Source organism: Onychostruthus taczanowskii, unplaced genomic scaffold, assembly GCF_017590055.1.
Source record: "Onychostruthus taczanowskii isolate IOZ18803 unplaced genomic scaffold, ASM1759005v1 scaffold121, whole genome shotgun sequence".
Taxonomy (NCBI): domain Eukaryota; kingdom Metazoa; phylum Chordata; class Aves; order Passeriformes; family Passeridae; genus Onychostruthus; species Onychostruthus taczanowskii.
The window spans coordinates 424,421-441,673 of NW_024498363.1; positions in this window are offsets into that span (position 1 = coordinate 424,421).

Sequence of the window (17,253 nt, forward strand, 5' to 3'; positions counted from 1 at the left end):
GAAATAATTCATCCAGCTGACTGCCTGGGAAGCATCTCCTTTTTTGATTCAGTTTGTTTTCTTGTGCACAGGTAAGCTGCAGAGACAGGACACTGTGTAGCCTGGTAGTACACAACAGAAGAAGCACAGGGACAGGGAGGTAGGGGAGAATGAGATCGGCCCTGACTGAAGTGCCTGCTGGTAGGCTGGAGAAGGCATAGTTTGAAATTGTGCTACAGCTCATGCATCTTGATGGCTTCCATAGCATGGTCAGCCTTGTAAAATCTAACTCTGAACTGATGCTGTTTCTTGCAGGAGTTTGGCAGTTCTATATACCCATGTCAATCACCAAACTGCCACTGCAACATACTAAAGGTATCAGACATCCATATCTCACATCGGGAGTCTTATCAGCAGTACAGCATGGGTCTTTGTTCCACTTTTCTTATGGACAGCTTGTTTAGAAAGTTCGGCTTTGATGATGTCGCAGCTTTTACCCATGAGCTGGTGGGCTTTGTAAGCCCAAGATTTCCTTCTTCCTCAGTTTATTTCCAGCCTTTGGGATGAATAGTTGAAGTGGATGTGGCCTGCAGCTATCTGTTGCCTTTCCCCTCAGTGGGACAGTGCTATGCTGCCTCCAGACATGCAGTACCTCTAGCACTAAGTTTCTGCCACAGGCTGTGCAGGTTGCAGACAGATGTAATAACTGCTCCCTGGTGGTGATTGCCTATGCTGGACTTGCTTTTCTTGCAGTGATCAGCCCCAGACAGAAGTTGCACATGATGAAGGAACATGGGTGCTCCTGAGGGAGCTTGAAAGCTTGAAGGTGCCTGGGACATATCATGCTAGAGTTGTATGGGATTTTGAGGATTGGTGATTTGTATAGGAGAGAACAGGGTGCGTTATTCTGCTGTAGGGTGGGACGTGCTGTTTCCTCCCAAGGGCTTAAGATTTTTAGTTTCTGCTTCTTTCCTGGTGTGATACCATAATTTTTTTTCCATCTCCGACTTTTGGTCTAGATACAATTCTGACAAGTTCAGAAGTGTTTTGTGGCTTTTCCAGTGGACTTTCTGGACTTCATAGCTAAGGTGGAGGTGTTCTGTGCCCTGAGGAGACCAGCTGCTGGTATACAACACAGTCTGGGTTGATGCAAACAGATTCAGAGTGATGAAAATACTTCTCAGCCCTTTACAAGTGCTTTCCTCATCATTACTTAATTTACCTAAGAGGTGAGTAGGAAGTCTTGATATCACCTCTGCTGAATACAACAAATTTAACAAGTATTATGTGAATGCTTAAAATTCTAGACACCATCTATGTGCATATCTCTAATATCCCAAAGCTGACTACATTCAAGGCCAGGATTTGGCATCTCCCTGCCTTTGTTATACCTCAGTATATTTCATCCAGTGCATGTAGCTTAGGGTTATTTCTTAAATGCTCTCTCATTTTTCCAGGGACATGGACCTTATCACCCAGATGTCACCTTCCATTCCACCATGATTGAATATGACTCAAGGGGACTATTTTTCTGTAGTCCATTAGTGTACAACTATTTTTGTCATCCACTGTCAGCACCTTTCTTCTGCATGATTGGGAATAGCTGAAGACCAGAAGAGAAAGTTTCTAATTCTGTAGTCCAGCAGCAGCAGTGCTGTGTGCTACCATGCAAAGAACAAGTGGACCTTTCTCAGCGCTGGATTACACTTCACAGTAATAAACAAGTGGTAGCTCCGCATCAATGGTTACAGTTTCCAGGTACTCCCAAATGCTACAAGTCATGCAAGCCATGCAGCTTTTATTTTGCAGCTGATCCAGATGGGAATATTTATTATTTATATATCTGGTTTTAATTGATCAGTTAACTTACTATTTGCCATAATGCTCTGTAAAGCAGAGTTCTTCTGTAAAGAGAATCCGAGACTTGTTTTTCTTTTTTGTGATTAGAATTAAAATCCTCTGTATTTGGTCTGAAAGCAAGTTTTGGAAATCTGTGATGCTGGTTGTGCTAGTACAAAGGATGACTCATGGATGGAACTTTAGGTTCATGTTAGATGCCAGTTAAACAATTAATAAATACACATTTGGAAGTCTGCCCCCAAAATGGAAAGGCAAGGATGTACACATCCTCACTTGTTTGTTCCACAGGACATGGATTGTAACTGATGTTTTGTGTGGGCTGTGGAGAGGCAGAGGCAAAAATAATAACAAATCAAAGAGTCCTATAGAAAAATCAGAATAGCCACTCTGTGAGTCCTCTGGAAAGCTTACATTGGCATTTTTGCCTAAACAAATCAACCCAGATGTACTCAGTTAAAAATATATCTCCTTTACAAAGCTATTTACTGCTTTGACACCAAATGTAGCCATAATTTCTGTGTTAGACTTCCTGTGGCTATCATATGAGCTTGTGAGTCAACCTATTAGAAACTCTTGCAGTTATTAACCCTGTCAATAGCTGAGAACATAAGTACTCTCACAGCACTGTGCTTGTGAAGCAAGTAAAGTAAAGACATTGGGCCACTACCCCTTTCAAAATAATGAATAAAGATGTTTTCCTCTGCCTTCTCAGCTTTATTGCTTTTAACCAGTCAACCAAAGTTCAAAAAGAAATGCTCTTTCATTCTACCATTGCTGCAGCAAACCTATGGTTTGTATCTAATAGCTTTTATGTCTATCTCGTATAAGTCCTAATTAATGTTTAATTCCTTACTAAAGTCTTCCATAAAGGATTCACTTTATTTCTAGGCAGTACAGGGCCATCACAACTAACATGTATCATTTGTTTGACAGTTTTATGGTTCAATGGAACAATTTGCAAAGCTGTCCATCAGTATCTTTCCCGTAGCTTTGCAGCCTTTCTATTTTAGTCATGAACTGCAGAACAGAGCAGAGTAACAGGCCACTAAGTGGTACTTAGAAACTGAAGGAACAAAGTTCAGAAAAGCCACTGGAAATACTTTGCCTAATAATTTATTAAGTTGTTTTAGTTGTTTTGCAAGGACATTAGAAGAGGAGCTATGCTTCAGAGATGTCTTCTCAGTAGTGCAGGACTTGCAATATTTTTGTTTCATGGGTTTACACAGTTCTCTCCATCAAGAAGTCACACTAACTGTCAGTTCTCTGAAGCTGTAGAGGGGACGGCAGATACCTCTGCTGTCTTAGCATGGCCTTGGCAGTGCACTGTGAAAGGCTGGTAGAAGCCTTTCTGTGCTTTCCCAGTGTTTGGGCATCATTTGATAAGAAGGGAGGAAGAAAGAGATGTCAACAACTTCAGCTGTTGGGCAACTCTGCAGGTGCATTGCCTTGCAGGACCAGAACAAATCTATGCCCTAAGCCCTCCAGAGTTGGGCAATCTCAAACTGTCTGTGATATGGCTGTGCATCTTCTTTAGGTACTTGCATATAAGTCCTTGGCATATATCGTCCCCTGCACTACCTGTCTTAGACTCATAAAAGACCTTGTATCTTGGTAGATTTACCTGTGGTCACAGTTGTACACGATGTTACGATTAATAAATGTTGATAGTTTGTGATAACATTCCCATTTCATTGCGATTCCAAATGATAGTGCAGAATATTCATGGATAACATTTCATGCAGCTTCTCCATGAAGCCCATTCTTCTACAGGAGTAATGACCAGTCTCAGGGCAACAGCCTCCTGCCAGCCGCTTCACCATTTTATACAGTGCTCTCTACCGGCTTTTTGTAATGGCAGGTATCTGCTAAACCACACAGCACTGTCAGGTGAAAATGCCAGGGTTTGCACCTCAACCTTATGGCCATGATCAGCCTGATGCACAGTGAGAAAACAGGTAATCCTGAAATTATGGGGGCACAGTGGTACCCAAGCTAAAGTAAGATGGACTTTTTGCATGGCTTGAAAGATAGTTGCTGTGCTTGCCCACAGGTTTCCTTTCAAGGAGAAGGTGTAGGTTACAATTGTGGGTAGAAATGAATGGGAAATCTTCTGATGTAAGGTTTTCTCATTTGCAGTGTGGAGGAGTGGGTGTGCTCAAGTTTAACTGAGTATTCTTTTTCAGGGAAAAGAACACTTAAAATGCATGTGAAAATGGGCTGGTTTTAAAGATCACACAAGGTATTAAAAGAGAGCACAAGGTCATTCAGCTTCAGAGGTTTGCAACTGCTTCCCACACAGAACATATGAATACTTCTGCACAAGTTAGAATTCCCAGCTTTACCTCCTTCTGAAAATGGACTAGTAAACTCATTGAACTGAAGCATAACTGCTTTCCTCTAGATCCCAAAGCACATTTAGCAGCTCAGCAGATATGAGCATTGCACAATCATTTGAGATTTTACGGCAATGTGCATCTGTACCATTACATTCTGAGGTGCAGCCTAATCTGGGCAGAGCAGCACTATTGGAGGGATGAGGTTAACACAGTGCATCCATTTCAAGTAGTCCTTGCACTCATCCTTCCCTGTCTATCGACATGATTTAGTAAAAATGTATATGCATGCACAGACACAAACACACGGATAGATACTCCTCTTACCAAGAGAGTCAACTCTCAGTTTCTTGTCAGTCAGTGGTTACTGTCTGTAAATGGGTCTCCTTAGAATGAAGACATCTGAAATGATCCTTTTTCTACACAGTGGCTTCCTTTTTCTTCATGGGGCATATTTTGCTGCTCCCAGATTTCCATCTGACTAAACCTTGTATTTTCCAAACCAGATCCTCTTCTTTGGCTTGTATTTTGCAAACTTCAACCATACTGATAAAAATTTCTTCACGGTTGTTGGACTTTTTTCGTTGAAGGTGGAAGGATGAAACAAACTATAGTATAAGAGAAACAAAATGGAACTGAGAAATATCTTTGATAGCTACTTATGTAAGAAGTTACAAAGTATTCTGTGGGTGCAGGGTAGCAAGGGAGTAAAATCTAGACGTGTTTATGAGACTGGCTTTGAATTTTAATAATTTACCTTTCCTAAAACTAACCATTTTCTTTTCAAAAGATCTATCTTCAAAAAAACCCTACAAATTAGAATTTAAACGCAAATTATTTTACCTAAAAAATTTCTGCTGGCCAGAGAGTGATCAAGAAAAATGAGGTGCTCTTTGCAAAAAATGTGGTTAATTTAATTTTTTGCCTTCTTGCAAACTTTGACCTTTTCTGAATTACAAGGCTTCTAGCCATCTCTAAACAAGGGGATCCTGTTGGCTGAGCCAGCAACACTTTAGTTCCAGCAGATGTTAGCTGTCATTGCTGCTCACTTCTCATGGGTCTGCTCAGGGAATTTCACTTTTTGATCTTCCTTGTCAAGCTGTAGCTCATTGACAAGATAAAATATGTCAGACAATCACTGACACATTCTTGCTTGTCTTGGTGCTGCTGTTTGACATGGCACTGTGATTCCCTGTGTGTCAGTTTTTCCTCTTCATCATGTCTTCCCCCTATTGTTTGCATTTGTGGTCCTGGAACATTTTAACTGAATTTGCACCCTGAATCCAGGGGGTGTTCTGTCAATTTATATTTACCTTCTTCACCTTTGATTCAAAACTGCTGCATCTTCTGTAGTATAAATGAATGAGAGTTGAAATTTGTGCTTTTATGCACATTCCATCTCAACATGCTCTGACTTTGATTATGTCTTCATATTTACATGCCTCCTTAAGCAGGTAATGCAGGATGATTTAAGAAGCTTTTAATAATGTGTTACTGGATGCTCTGACAAAAAACAGAGCACAATACTTTATCAGCACTCAGCTGCCCAACTCTATTAGTGATTGTTTTCATATATTTTGCACCAATTTTTACTTGATTAGATACTAGTATAGCTGAGTCCCGACCTCAAATACCATAGATGTACAATATTACTTTTACAGTGCCTTAAAGTGTCTGTCATATAAAGTTGGCACAGGACTTCCTGCACAGCCTTTGGAAGCATGCAAAGGAATTGTCATTTTTTCCCCCCACTTCTGTCAGTCAATTTTGTCCACAAAAACCAGCAAATTATTCTCATTATTCATGTAAGTCTACCCTGATGATTATCCATCTGAATGTCTTCCTTGTTACTCAAATTTTAGAGGATGATCAGTAGTATAAGCATACAGTGAATGTATTCTGTGCCAGTCTCAGAGCCTAGAGAAGATCTGAGATGCAAAACTTTGTTATCTTATTGTGCCAGTTGAAACAATAGGAGGTAAAAGGATGTGATCTAGCTAGACCAACCTAAACCACCCAGAAGGCAGTGTTAGCTAGTCCCTGCAAAACAGGGCTCTGAGATGTCTCTCTCTAAAGTCTCTGCAGCAGCAAATCTTCTACTGATAGCAGAGAAAGCCCTGAAAGGGATGCCGTATTTCTGTATAGCTAGAGCTAGATGGAATGAATCCCCATTAATCAGATTATCTACTTCTGCCTAAAGCAAAGACAGGAATATCTCAGCTCTGCCTAAACCTAAAATTTCATCACAAAGACTGTGGCACTGGCAACAGATCACCAAACACTCCTGGTCAAATCCTAAGGCTGTGTATAAAACTTGAAGCCTTTCCCCTTTAGACACTGCCCTCTGGGATAATAGGCATTGGCAAAATTTTTTGTAACTAAAGCAGATGATGTTTTAAATTAATTTTTCCACTTCCTCCCTCTCTCAGTCACAATGCCCATTATGAGGTTGCTGATATTCCTTTCCAAAGCTTTTTCAAACAGAGCACAAAAGAAAAGATGGTTTCTGACCATAATGACATCAGGCTTTCTCTTAGACTTTTTGCCCAGAGGCACAAGAAGTATTGATGGCTCAGCCTGTCCTAGAAATGTCAGAACACATGAGGTTCACAAAGCCATGCATTAAATGAAGTGTACAGGACTCTGTAGCTGTCAGACAGTAATTTAACAAAAATAAAGCTTGGCTATATAAAGAAGAGTCAATCAACTTTGCTGATGGCCTCCTACCTCCTTGACTAATACAAAGTTATCCATAAGGAGAGATGGACAAGTCTACTGACCTACCAGAAACAGGATCTTGCCACACTGTTCTTGTTCACCTAAATGCTTCCATTTGTGCCCTCAGTTACAAAATGACTGTTTTCTTAGCAGGATTGCTCTTCATATAACAAAGAATAGGTGTTACTTTTTTCTTTCTGAATTACCAGAAGATTCATTAATTCATTATCCATTTAACTGGAATGGGCTGCTAGTCTCCTTTGGCAGACTTGAAGTGCTCTCCTTCCAGACGCAAACTTAATCCAGTGCCAAAAAGCTTAAAAACTCTCAGGACCTCTGTAGCTTTGGTCACTTACACTGCAGTGTCTTCGTTCTTCATGCTGCTGCTGATTTAAATTGTGTCAGTCCCACAGCCGTCTTTTTCTCAGCACACTTCATTTGAGAGCCATCAATTAAGTAAAGAATTAAGGACTTCAGAAATTGATTTTGAAAAGGATTAAAAATATTTTCCATAAGAAAATGGATTCTAGTCTGAGTTCTGCTTATAGAAGGATGGCAGCATTTTCTAAGGATAAAAGAGTCCTCTCTCTGTCCCTCATATAAATCAACTGGCAGTTGAAATATTTTGGAGAGGAGATATGTCATTATGAGATTTCATGGGAGATGTCACTTGGCTGCTTGCTCTTCTGAGAGTGTTGTATGTCACTGCAGTCATATCATGCTTCCCCTCACCAGGAGCTCTGTTAGGGAAGTTTAGGTTTGGCCAAATACTTCTTTAGTTCATTTTTTGCAATTTGCCTTAAAGGAAATTAAAATTTCTTGTGAGAATCTGTGTGATTTTCTGATAAACCTAAATGTCTCAGGTTAATACTTTTGGGCTATTTAGAACAGCACTACTAAGGCATGTCAGCACAACCTGAGTGCAAGTTCTATGGCACAGTGCAGACTGAGTTTTAGCACTAAGTTTCTCTTTCAAAAAATCAGAATTCTTCAGACACTTGCACCAGCTCCTTCTGGAGGGGAAAAATGTCCTCTGTGAAGAATACTAATTAAAGTCTCACCTGGTGGGAAATCCAAGCACACTTAATGTGCTTTATTGCATGTTAAGGACGTCAGTGCTACTCTAAATCTTTGTGTTTTGACTGGTTTTCACCAAAACAGTTACAGAGTTTCTCAGTTCTGCATGGAATCTTTACAGGACTATTAAGATCTGACTAAGTTCTTGCCTGTTTCTGTTGTTGATTTTCCTGTAAAATTTTTCAAGAATTTGTATCTATAATTTTTGCCAGAAGGGCTCCTCCTGACAAATTTCCAGTGAAGTCTGATGAAAAAGAAAAAAAGAGGCTTATTTGCAGATGAAATGATGGTTGTGAGTATGTCTCATTTTCCGGAAAGTATCTCTTAATGGTTAGTGCATTGAAGCCCACATTTTCATGTTCAATTTTTGTTGACTGTCTTGATTGCTCAGTGCTTTGGCTGTTGCAGTTGTTCATGTGACCACTGAGTTCCTCCTTTTTCTCCTTGCCTTGCCTCCTGTGCCAGTTTAGAAATTGACACCTCTGAAGATTGTCTGCCTGTCAGTGTGTTTGTGCAGAGCTCTTGCAAAGTAAATCTTTTTGACACTTCAACATTTTTGACACTGAAATTTGGCTGCCCATGGATTACATGACTGCATCCTCATTTCCCACCAGCATTAAGGAAGTCCAGATACTTTTAGTGATGGGTTGGGAAAACAGGCAGAGAGGGAAATACTGGATTCTCTCAGACAGAAACTTTTTGACTACTACTTTTGTTGTTCCAGAGTGGTGATATAGTCTTTAGGAGCAAAAATGGAATAAGCTAAATTAGTAAGAATAACATTCTCACCAATCACAAGGGATCAACATTGCTCACAAAACCAAGCACAGATAACGACAAACAAGACTGTTTCTTCAAAATCTACAGGACACTACAGATAAAAGCATCTCACAGACTCTGAAATTACCAGTATTGCTTAAACTTCCAGCCCCAGTTCAGATTTTTTTTTCCATTTGTTTGCATTTAATAAGGCTAGTTCCCCCACAAAATGTTGAGTATGTCTTGAACATATTGAGCCCTTTTTGCCGTGTGCAAACATCCTTGAAGTGTCCATAAAATGTTGTTGTATCCTGGGAAATGTTGGAGAGTTGGACAGGAAGCATTTTTAAGAGAAACATTAATAGATCATTTCAATGTTCCAAAATAAGGAGTAAGGACTGAAGTCTTGAGAACTTTCAAACAAAGCTTGCCAACCTCTTTTTGATATGTGTAGAAGCTGTATCCTTCAACTTTTTTGTGACCTGGGAAAGTGTTTCATATTTCAGGCCAAGGTACCATAGATATTTTCAAAAGGACATTGATTAGTTTCATTACAGGGGAGATCTGAGAAGTGAATGGCAGAGTTCCTACAGATATGGATTATTTACATATATTTACAAGTTCTCTCAAATTACACTCTTTTTTTCTTTTTTTTTCTTTTTTTTTCTTTTTTTTTTTTTTTTAATTTTTTTTTTTTTAATTTGGATGGGGTGCCTGCTCTGAGCTCAACTTTTTGCTAAGGTTTTCCTCCAGCATCATCAAGGTAAAGGGGTTTACTTTTATCCAACCTGGCAAAATCTTTCCCCTTACTTAGCTTTTCCTAACTTCTGTCCTCTGACAGAAGGTTAGTGATAGAGGAATGTCAAGTTGCCTGGTATAGACATGGTATGTTTCTGAGGTTTTTTCACAGGTAGAATCTGACATATAATTATATAAATGGATGCAGTGTTCATCACCATGCAGTAAAACATCTGTTATTTCTGCTGCACTTGGATATGTTGGGGCCCAAATATTCCAGGAGATAAACCTTATATGGGAAGATTTGTCCTTCATCCTCAAGCTGGTGTTCTTTCTACTCCAGATTTTGGATGAAAAATAGGACAGGTACTTAATTTATTTCCCATCTTATGGTTTTATGGTTTTGTTTTCTATATATGTTGCTAATGGTTGAAGCAAAAAAAAAAACTTTATTTCACCCCACTCCCTGTTCAAACAGTATTTTTTCATCACACATTTTTCTGTCTACTCACTGACCCTTCCAAAAGTAAATTTTTAATGAATTTTAAAGAAAAGTAAGATTTTGCAATTTTTTTTGTGAATCCAAAACTGCATTAAGGGAACAACTCATATGAGATTTTTCCCATCTGAAGAAACAACAGACAGACTATATATCTCATTTAGAAGAAGTCACATGGTTAGTCAGCATGTATATGTTAGTTCACTAATCACCAGATATATACATAGCTCCTACCTAGCTGCTACACGTGCTCCTTTGTACCCCTTAGGGATCTAAAAGTGAGGAAGAGGAATGGTTACGCTGTTGAGATACTGAAAGTTTGGAGGGAAAAGATGCATACACAAAAAATAATGTTCCATCACTCCTCCAGCTCACTGACTAGCCCATTTCCCTAATGACAACTTGGGTTTTTTTTAATTGTTTGGGGATTTTTTTATACACTGATTAGTTTAAAGACTCTTTCCATCCCCCACCCCCACCCCTTTTTTTTCTTTCCCCAACCACCAAGTTCTCCATTAATTTTATTATTTCTTTGGAATACACCCACAAATCTCAGTGCACTATAACACAGCCTCAGAGTAGTTATTCAGCCAGCGTACGACCACAACCATGAATTGCTGGATCAACAAGAGCACTGTTAGATGTACTCTGTTCACATGGTGCTTGAGTTATTGCTCTTTCTAATGGTCTATTAGTCCATGAATTTGTAAGGGCTAAAACTGGGCATTTGTATCTTAATCCCTTTTAGGCTAGATAATTTCAGAGGTTCAGTCTGGGACTCTTTACTGCAGTCATATTCCCATCATTCACTAGCTCAATCTGCCCTTTTGTTAAAGACCCCTACCCTTTCCACTCATCACACTCACTGCTATTGTATTTTCTCTAACAATATTGCTGCTATATCCATTATCCTCACTACAGGGAAAAAACATAAGGAGACCCACCCCCTACCGTCACCGAATACAACATTTTCAGGATGTTACATCATAGCATCCCTTTGAGCATTCCCATTTACACTTCTGCTTGATTTGGTTTTTTCCCTACTTAAGAAATGCTAAATTTCTTAGAAATAACATGTTGGCTATACTGGCATCCCTGGAGGTAATGCATAAGTCAGTATAGAATTTGATTGCTTCCACAAGATCCTATTCAAACTTGTGTGGTCTTCATGTTATTTCTCTATCACAACTGTGTGCATAAAGCTAGAGATTTCTGCTGGCCTCTCTCTGTTATGGCTCTTTAGAGTTGTTTCAAAACATTTTGTGATTTCCATTTTGAGATTGAGGAGAAATGGCATCCATGGTGAGGACCTCAAAAGAGGGTGCAGAAATATCCAATGCACCCTCCCTATAAGTGTCAAAGTATGCTTGTGGCAAAGAAAGGTATTTACATTAGGGAGGTGTAGAAACATATATATTACATGTTCAAAACATACTCCCATGAACTGTTGCTTTGGTAGAGAATTTTTAAAAAGCTGAACAGAGGTGATTGGTTTGAAGTTTAGTTCCTTGAAATGGATTAGATTTTATCAGCCTGTATATAATCTCCATCAAGTTACAAGAAGAGTTGGTCCAAGCTGAAGGTCAATGAAGGTAAAAAAGAAGTGATGTTGTTAGTAGAGTGGAAGGTGCTTTGGGGATGTTGCCCTCAGTGACACTTCAACTTGGATCTTTGTGCTGTACTCTGGTTATTGCATCTCCTTAGCAGACAGGAGCATGGGAATAGGCATCCCCATTCATGTGCTTGGCTACTCAGGGTATATTGACTGCCTGACTTACTGACTGCCCAGTTCATAGTGGGGGCAGCAGGGGCAGACTCATAGAGGTGCTGTGGTTCAATCATAGAAGCGCTGTGGTTCAATCAATCTTTTGTATTCTCTTCAATACAAAAGAAAAATTAAGAAAGGACTTTGTCACAAAACAAGCTACTGAACTGAAGAAATCCTGTGCTCAGTTTGTGGAAATACCCTAATCAACACAAGCTTCAAGACCTCTTCCCACACATCACTTAAAATTTGACTAACCAAAAAAAAAAAAAAAAGTATAGCATAAAAGATCATGCCTGCAGCATGAGCACATTATTCTGTATACAGTAGTTGTTGAAGCTCCATCTCCACTCATGCTTCACATCTCCTGCACACTGGAAGCCACTGGTCAGTGTCTGGTGGATCAGAGAGCAAACATTGTTGGAATATGAGGTTCCAGAGCATGAGAGAGGCCAAAGGCCAGGAATTACACATGGGTGAGATCCAGGCTTTGCTGCAGGGAGTGTGAACATATCGCTCAGGGTGTGACACTCGGCAAGCTGGACTGTACTAACACTTTAGCAGAGATTAGTGTCCTGGAAGGGCTTCTGTGAGAGTTTAATGACTTCCAACAAGGCAGTGAAAGTTGGATTCCTAATATTCTTCTGATAAATGCTTTATCAGTCTGATTTATTGTAGTAATACCAGAAGGTGAAACAAAACAGTGGATCCCAACAGCACTCAAGGCTTACACAGGTTAATAGTAATCTTTTAGCTCTGTGAGACTAGAGTTGTCACATATAAGGCAGGTAAAACTGCTGTCAGTATTGCTTCTGTGAAGCTGTAGGAACTTATACTGTGTGAGGGAGGTGAGAGGCAGAACACAGACCAAGAGACCATCAGTCAATCAATTATCTATTGAAGTGGGGGAGAAGGGATAGGGCTGGGAGAATGCATTTCAGAAACAGAGCAGGAGTAACCAAGAGAAACAGCTGAGAAAGCATCTGGGTGATATCAGATGGGAGAACATAGAGAGCAACAATTTTCTCTGCCTTAGTAATAGATGCACACTTGTTAGTGAAGGATAACACAAAATAATAGAATTCTGGCTTTGCCTCCAGCCGGTGTAAATCTTTGTGACCTTTTTTGCCCAACTACTTGCGTGAAAAATATTTCATGGGGAGTTCTATTTTGAGCCCAGTGCTTGCTAAGATCAAATACTCCCTGCAGAGGTTTGTCACAGGTGGCCTCTGCCTCCCTGCCTAATGTCTGCAAAGCCTTGAATGGTTGAAAAGTCTGCTTTATTTCTACAGTCAACTGTCTTGAAAGCTCTGGAAAGTGATGGTATCCAAATGCCATGAAACAGAACAGAGCATTTTAAGGTGAAATATCAGTGTTCACATGCTGATGAATTGCCCATGCAACACAGACATGGAAAAAGCCATGTAAACTTTTCAAGCTAAATTAAATAAATGGGCAGGAGATCTTTCTCCTTTTTAATGCCTTTATTAAAGAGATTCCGCTCAGGTGGGGAGAAATCGACGGGTCGCGCCCACGCCGCCGCTGTCCCCAAGAGTGGCACGGAGGAGGAGGGTGATGCAGCTCTGTCCGCTGGTCTGCAGGCAGAGCTGGGGACTGCGTCCTCACGGGAGATTCGCAGATTCCTACTTTTCAGTCCAACGCTCCGGGTGCCCTCCTTAGTGAACATCCTTTGAGGTCAGGGTGTGAAGCAAAAAGGATCCAAGCAGGCACTGGACTTCACGCCCATCCTTAGACATCACCTAGGGTCCCCTAATTCTATATTGGTTCGTTGTTTTTAGGGGTTTTCCTAGAAAACGGGAAAATTTTGGAGCGGTGCATTTCTCATCTGCATACGTGGTCTCAGGCCACTCCTATTCTCCTGGGCTGCGTGTCCAGGTGTAGCTCCGGGGCAAGCACCCGGGAGGACAATGGCTAAATCACCAACCATTAACGGGCAATTAAAGAACTCTTTACAATTAAGCTAATTTAACAGCAACTGGTCCCACCGGTTTTTAGCTCTGTAACCTTAAACAAAAATAGGTATCTTTTTATTCATAACACTAAAAAATTCCTTCATCACTCAGAACCTAAGAAGCTTCATGTTCCAGCCTTTAGAGATTGTCCTTCAATTGCCTGCTCAATTTAAGCACCTTCCTTTCTCAGAAATCTCCCTTCTGTGAGCTTTAGCAAGTTTCCTGTTTACCTTAATTTAGCTAATGCACAAGATATCCAAGGCTGATTACAGAACTGTCGGTCAGATGGCAGGACTTGACTGATTCTTTCACTATCCATTACAGTTTTCTTCTGCTGGCATCCCTTTTTACTAGCAGGTGTCCCTAGCCCGAGGAAGCACCGTGTGAATATGCAAAGAGGACCAAGCTCTAGATGAGTTGGTTGAGTCCCTAATAGCTGTCTGCTTGCAAAAGCAGTAAGTAGCAGAGTACACATAAAATTAAATGCTGCTGAGATCCCACTCAGCTGTTTCAGGGCAGTTATCACAAGCAAATGAATACGTAGACCTGAGCAAGAAGCCAGTGAGAAGTGGCTCAGATCCCCACAGTGCTTCCAGAGCAGCAAAGGTTGAAAAGTGCCCCTAGTGCAAACTCACTTGGCCGGTGGTAGTTAGCAAAGAGTTGACAGACTGTGAACTTCTCCACTGGATACTCATGTTCTGATAATCGGCTTCTCAGCAGATTATCAGAACATGAGTATCTCATGATGCAAAAGGTGTTTGTGACAGAGCTGTTGGTAACTGTCCCATTGCAGGTTAATCCATTGCATTGTTAAATCCTCACAAACAGATACATCTCTCCAACAAAGGACTGCTTGGCTCTAGAGGAGGAAATCAGCCATTCAAACCTGAGCCTGACTCCAAATGGATCTGTCATTAGGATTGCAAATAGCACCAGGGAGTATAGGCAACCCTCCAAATGGGTCCCCACATTGTTGTGTTTTTTCACTATCAATACCATGCAGCTTTTACAACATCAAGAAGTGCATCTATGTCCTAGATACCTTTTTGGTGTGCAGATTTTGTACATCCCTGCATGCTGCTTACCCTCTTTTTCCTGAGCCACCTTACCTGACGGAAAGAAACCAGAGATTTTTTTCTGAGTGAATATATACTTGGGGGTAAAAGTACATGTGAAAGGACTAAATCAGCCTCTTCTTCTACACCTAGAGGGCAAAAGAAAAATGAAAGCCTGTCAATATATGCTTTCTGTTTGAGCCTGTCATTTTGATGCTTCTTTTGGCCAGGTCATGTTAGATTAAATTAGGTACCTTCCCAAGCAGTAATGATTCACAACTTTTTGCTCTGCTTCCAGCTGGCATCCTTGTGCTGAGGCAGTACGTCAGCTGGTCTCTCTGCATTCTCCATCTGGATGCCTCATCGGCTGCTTGTCATGGCTTGGTTTGAACTTTGCTTTCCTCTTCAGTTTTTCCTAAAGGCTGCACCCACTCCAGCAGGGTCTCAGCAGCACAATCCCTCCTGGCATCTGCTCCCTGGATAACTGGCATTGCCTCCAAATTCAGCCTGCTTCCCCAGTCCCTTGCTCCCCATAACAAAGCAATTCTTTCCCTCAAGTGTGGCAGCAAGGATGGTCTTTGCCAGCTGGCCTTGCACTGCTCTCCTTCTCTCTGGAGGGGAAGCACTCATTACCCTCACCTCTGAAGACCTTTCAGTCTGCACACATGCATGTGCTGATCTGTTAACTTCTCCCACCTGTTTTCCTGGCCTGTTATATTTTTGGAAAGAGCAAAAAGTTTGAAAATGTCAAAACATTTTAAGTTGGGGTGAATTTGTTTTCAAATTGTATCTATCTTACCATATGTCATCCTTTTAGAAGCACTGGACTTTAACAGGAGTGCATATGCTATGACCACAGCCAGACACAGGCATCCTGTGATGCCACATGGCTGTGTAATTCTGTTAGCCACAGTGCGCCACAGGCATGTCAATTCAAGAAGAAACTGTGATCTTCATTTGGTAAGGTGAGGAAACTGCCAGTTTATGGACCAGGACTGTTAACATCATTCTAATAAACATTGCAACTTGGGAAAATTTGGCATAAAGCAGAAATTTTTTGTGGTTTTTACATTTTTCCTAGGAAAATGTTTGGAAAATGGAAACTTAAAAGACAAATCACCATGCTGAAACCCACTTTTTCATCTTTAAATTATTTGCAAGGAGAATTTATATCTAACTTCAGCTTAGAGATGCCTCATAGCCATGTATTGTGGTCTACCCTTACATTGTTGCTCTTGAGAGGGAAAATTACTCCCAGACTTCCAAACACTCATAGGTTTGGTTTTTTTGCTTTCTCATCTCTCTGCAGGAGGCTCCCTCTCCCTAATGAGCTCTGGAGTAAGGCTGGTGCCTGTAATCTTTAAAGATTTACTTTTCATCCCTCAAACCTTGTCATGGGCAGCCACTTCAGGGATCCACATGAGTCCACTTCAGGGATCTTCTACATGCAATCAACTAATTCCTAAGTCTTTTTATTCCAGACAGTCCTCTTCCTTTCTATCCATACTTCAACAATTTGTATAAATGACAAACTACTTTCTTATTCTGCACTGCAGCTTGGCCTCTGTATTTTGTAGTATGAAGGCCAGTCTTTTTTCATTTTCTGTCTTTTTTTTTCTCTCTACACTCATACAACAGTGTAAGTGGCTGAAACTGCAGCAGCATTTCTGTTTTGATCAAATAAATTATCCAGTCACTCAGATCTGTTCATGCTGGGTTGAGCACACATAAAGGAGATTCCCTGTCCGAGCTGCTTTCTGGGAGGCTGGATGGCACCAAGTAACCTGTGGTGCCTTCCACCTCACTGCAGCTAAACAGGACCCTCAGTTTCTCAAATCCTTTTCGTACAGATTCTTTTCAGGCATTCCTGTTGCAAGGACATGTGTACTTAACACCTGAGGAGGGAACATGCATCAACCTCTAAAGGATCATGAGATCAGGTTTTTTTAACTTCTGTGATTAAGAATAACACTATGTTGCAGAGAACTTGGCCTGTAACAGCAGCTGGTGGGGGTTTTTTCTTAATTCTGCTCCTCCATTTTCACATTATGATTACTGGCACAGGAGACTGCGTGCACGAGGGAAAAGAAAAGTTAGAAGAATTGATGTTGCAAGCTGACTGGACTGTCAGGAAAGAACTTAGTATGCTTAGTTGCTCCTGTCAGATGGCAATAATAAGTCTACTTGCCTTGGATTTATTTGCTGAGAATACTGTCAAGCAATTCTATCACTTGATGCTGTGCTTATTTCAAGGTTCATATGGCTTCTGGTAGACATGTTAAAACCATGTAACATCCATTTCTATCACCTGAAGAATCAGTCCTCAGCTAAGAAACTGAAGCTGTTTCACCTCTGCATATTGTGACAGACTCACTCAGGTGATCATCGGGCAATAGCTAAAGCAGCTGCTTCAGCACGATGAGAATTCTTAACCCTTGGGTGAGGGGCTGAGTGAATGCTCCCCCTGCTCCATGATGGCTGTCCTGTGTCTTGCCTT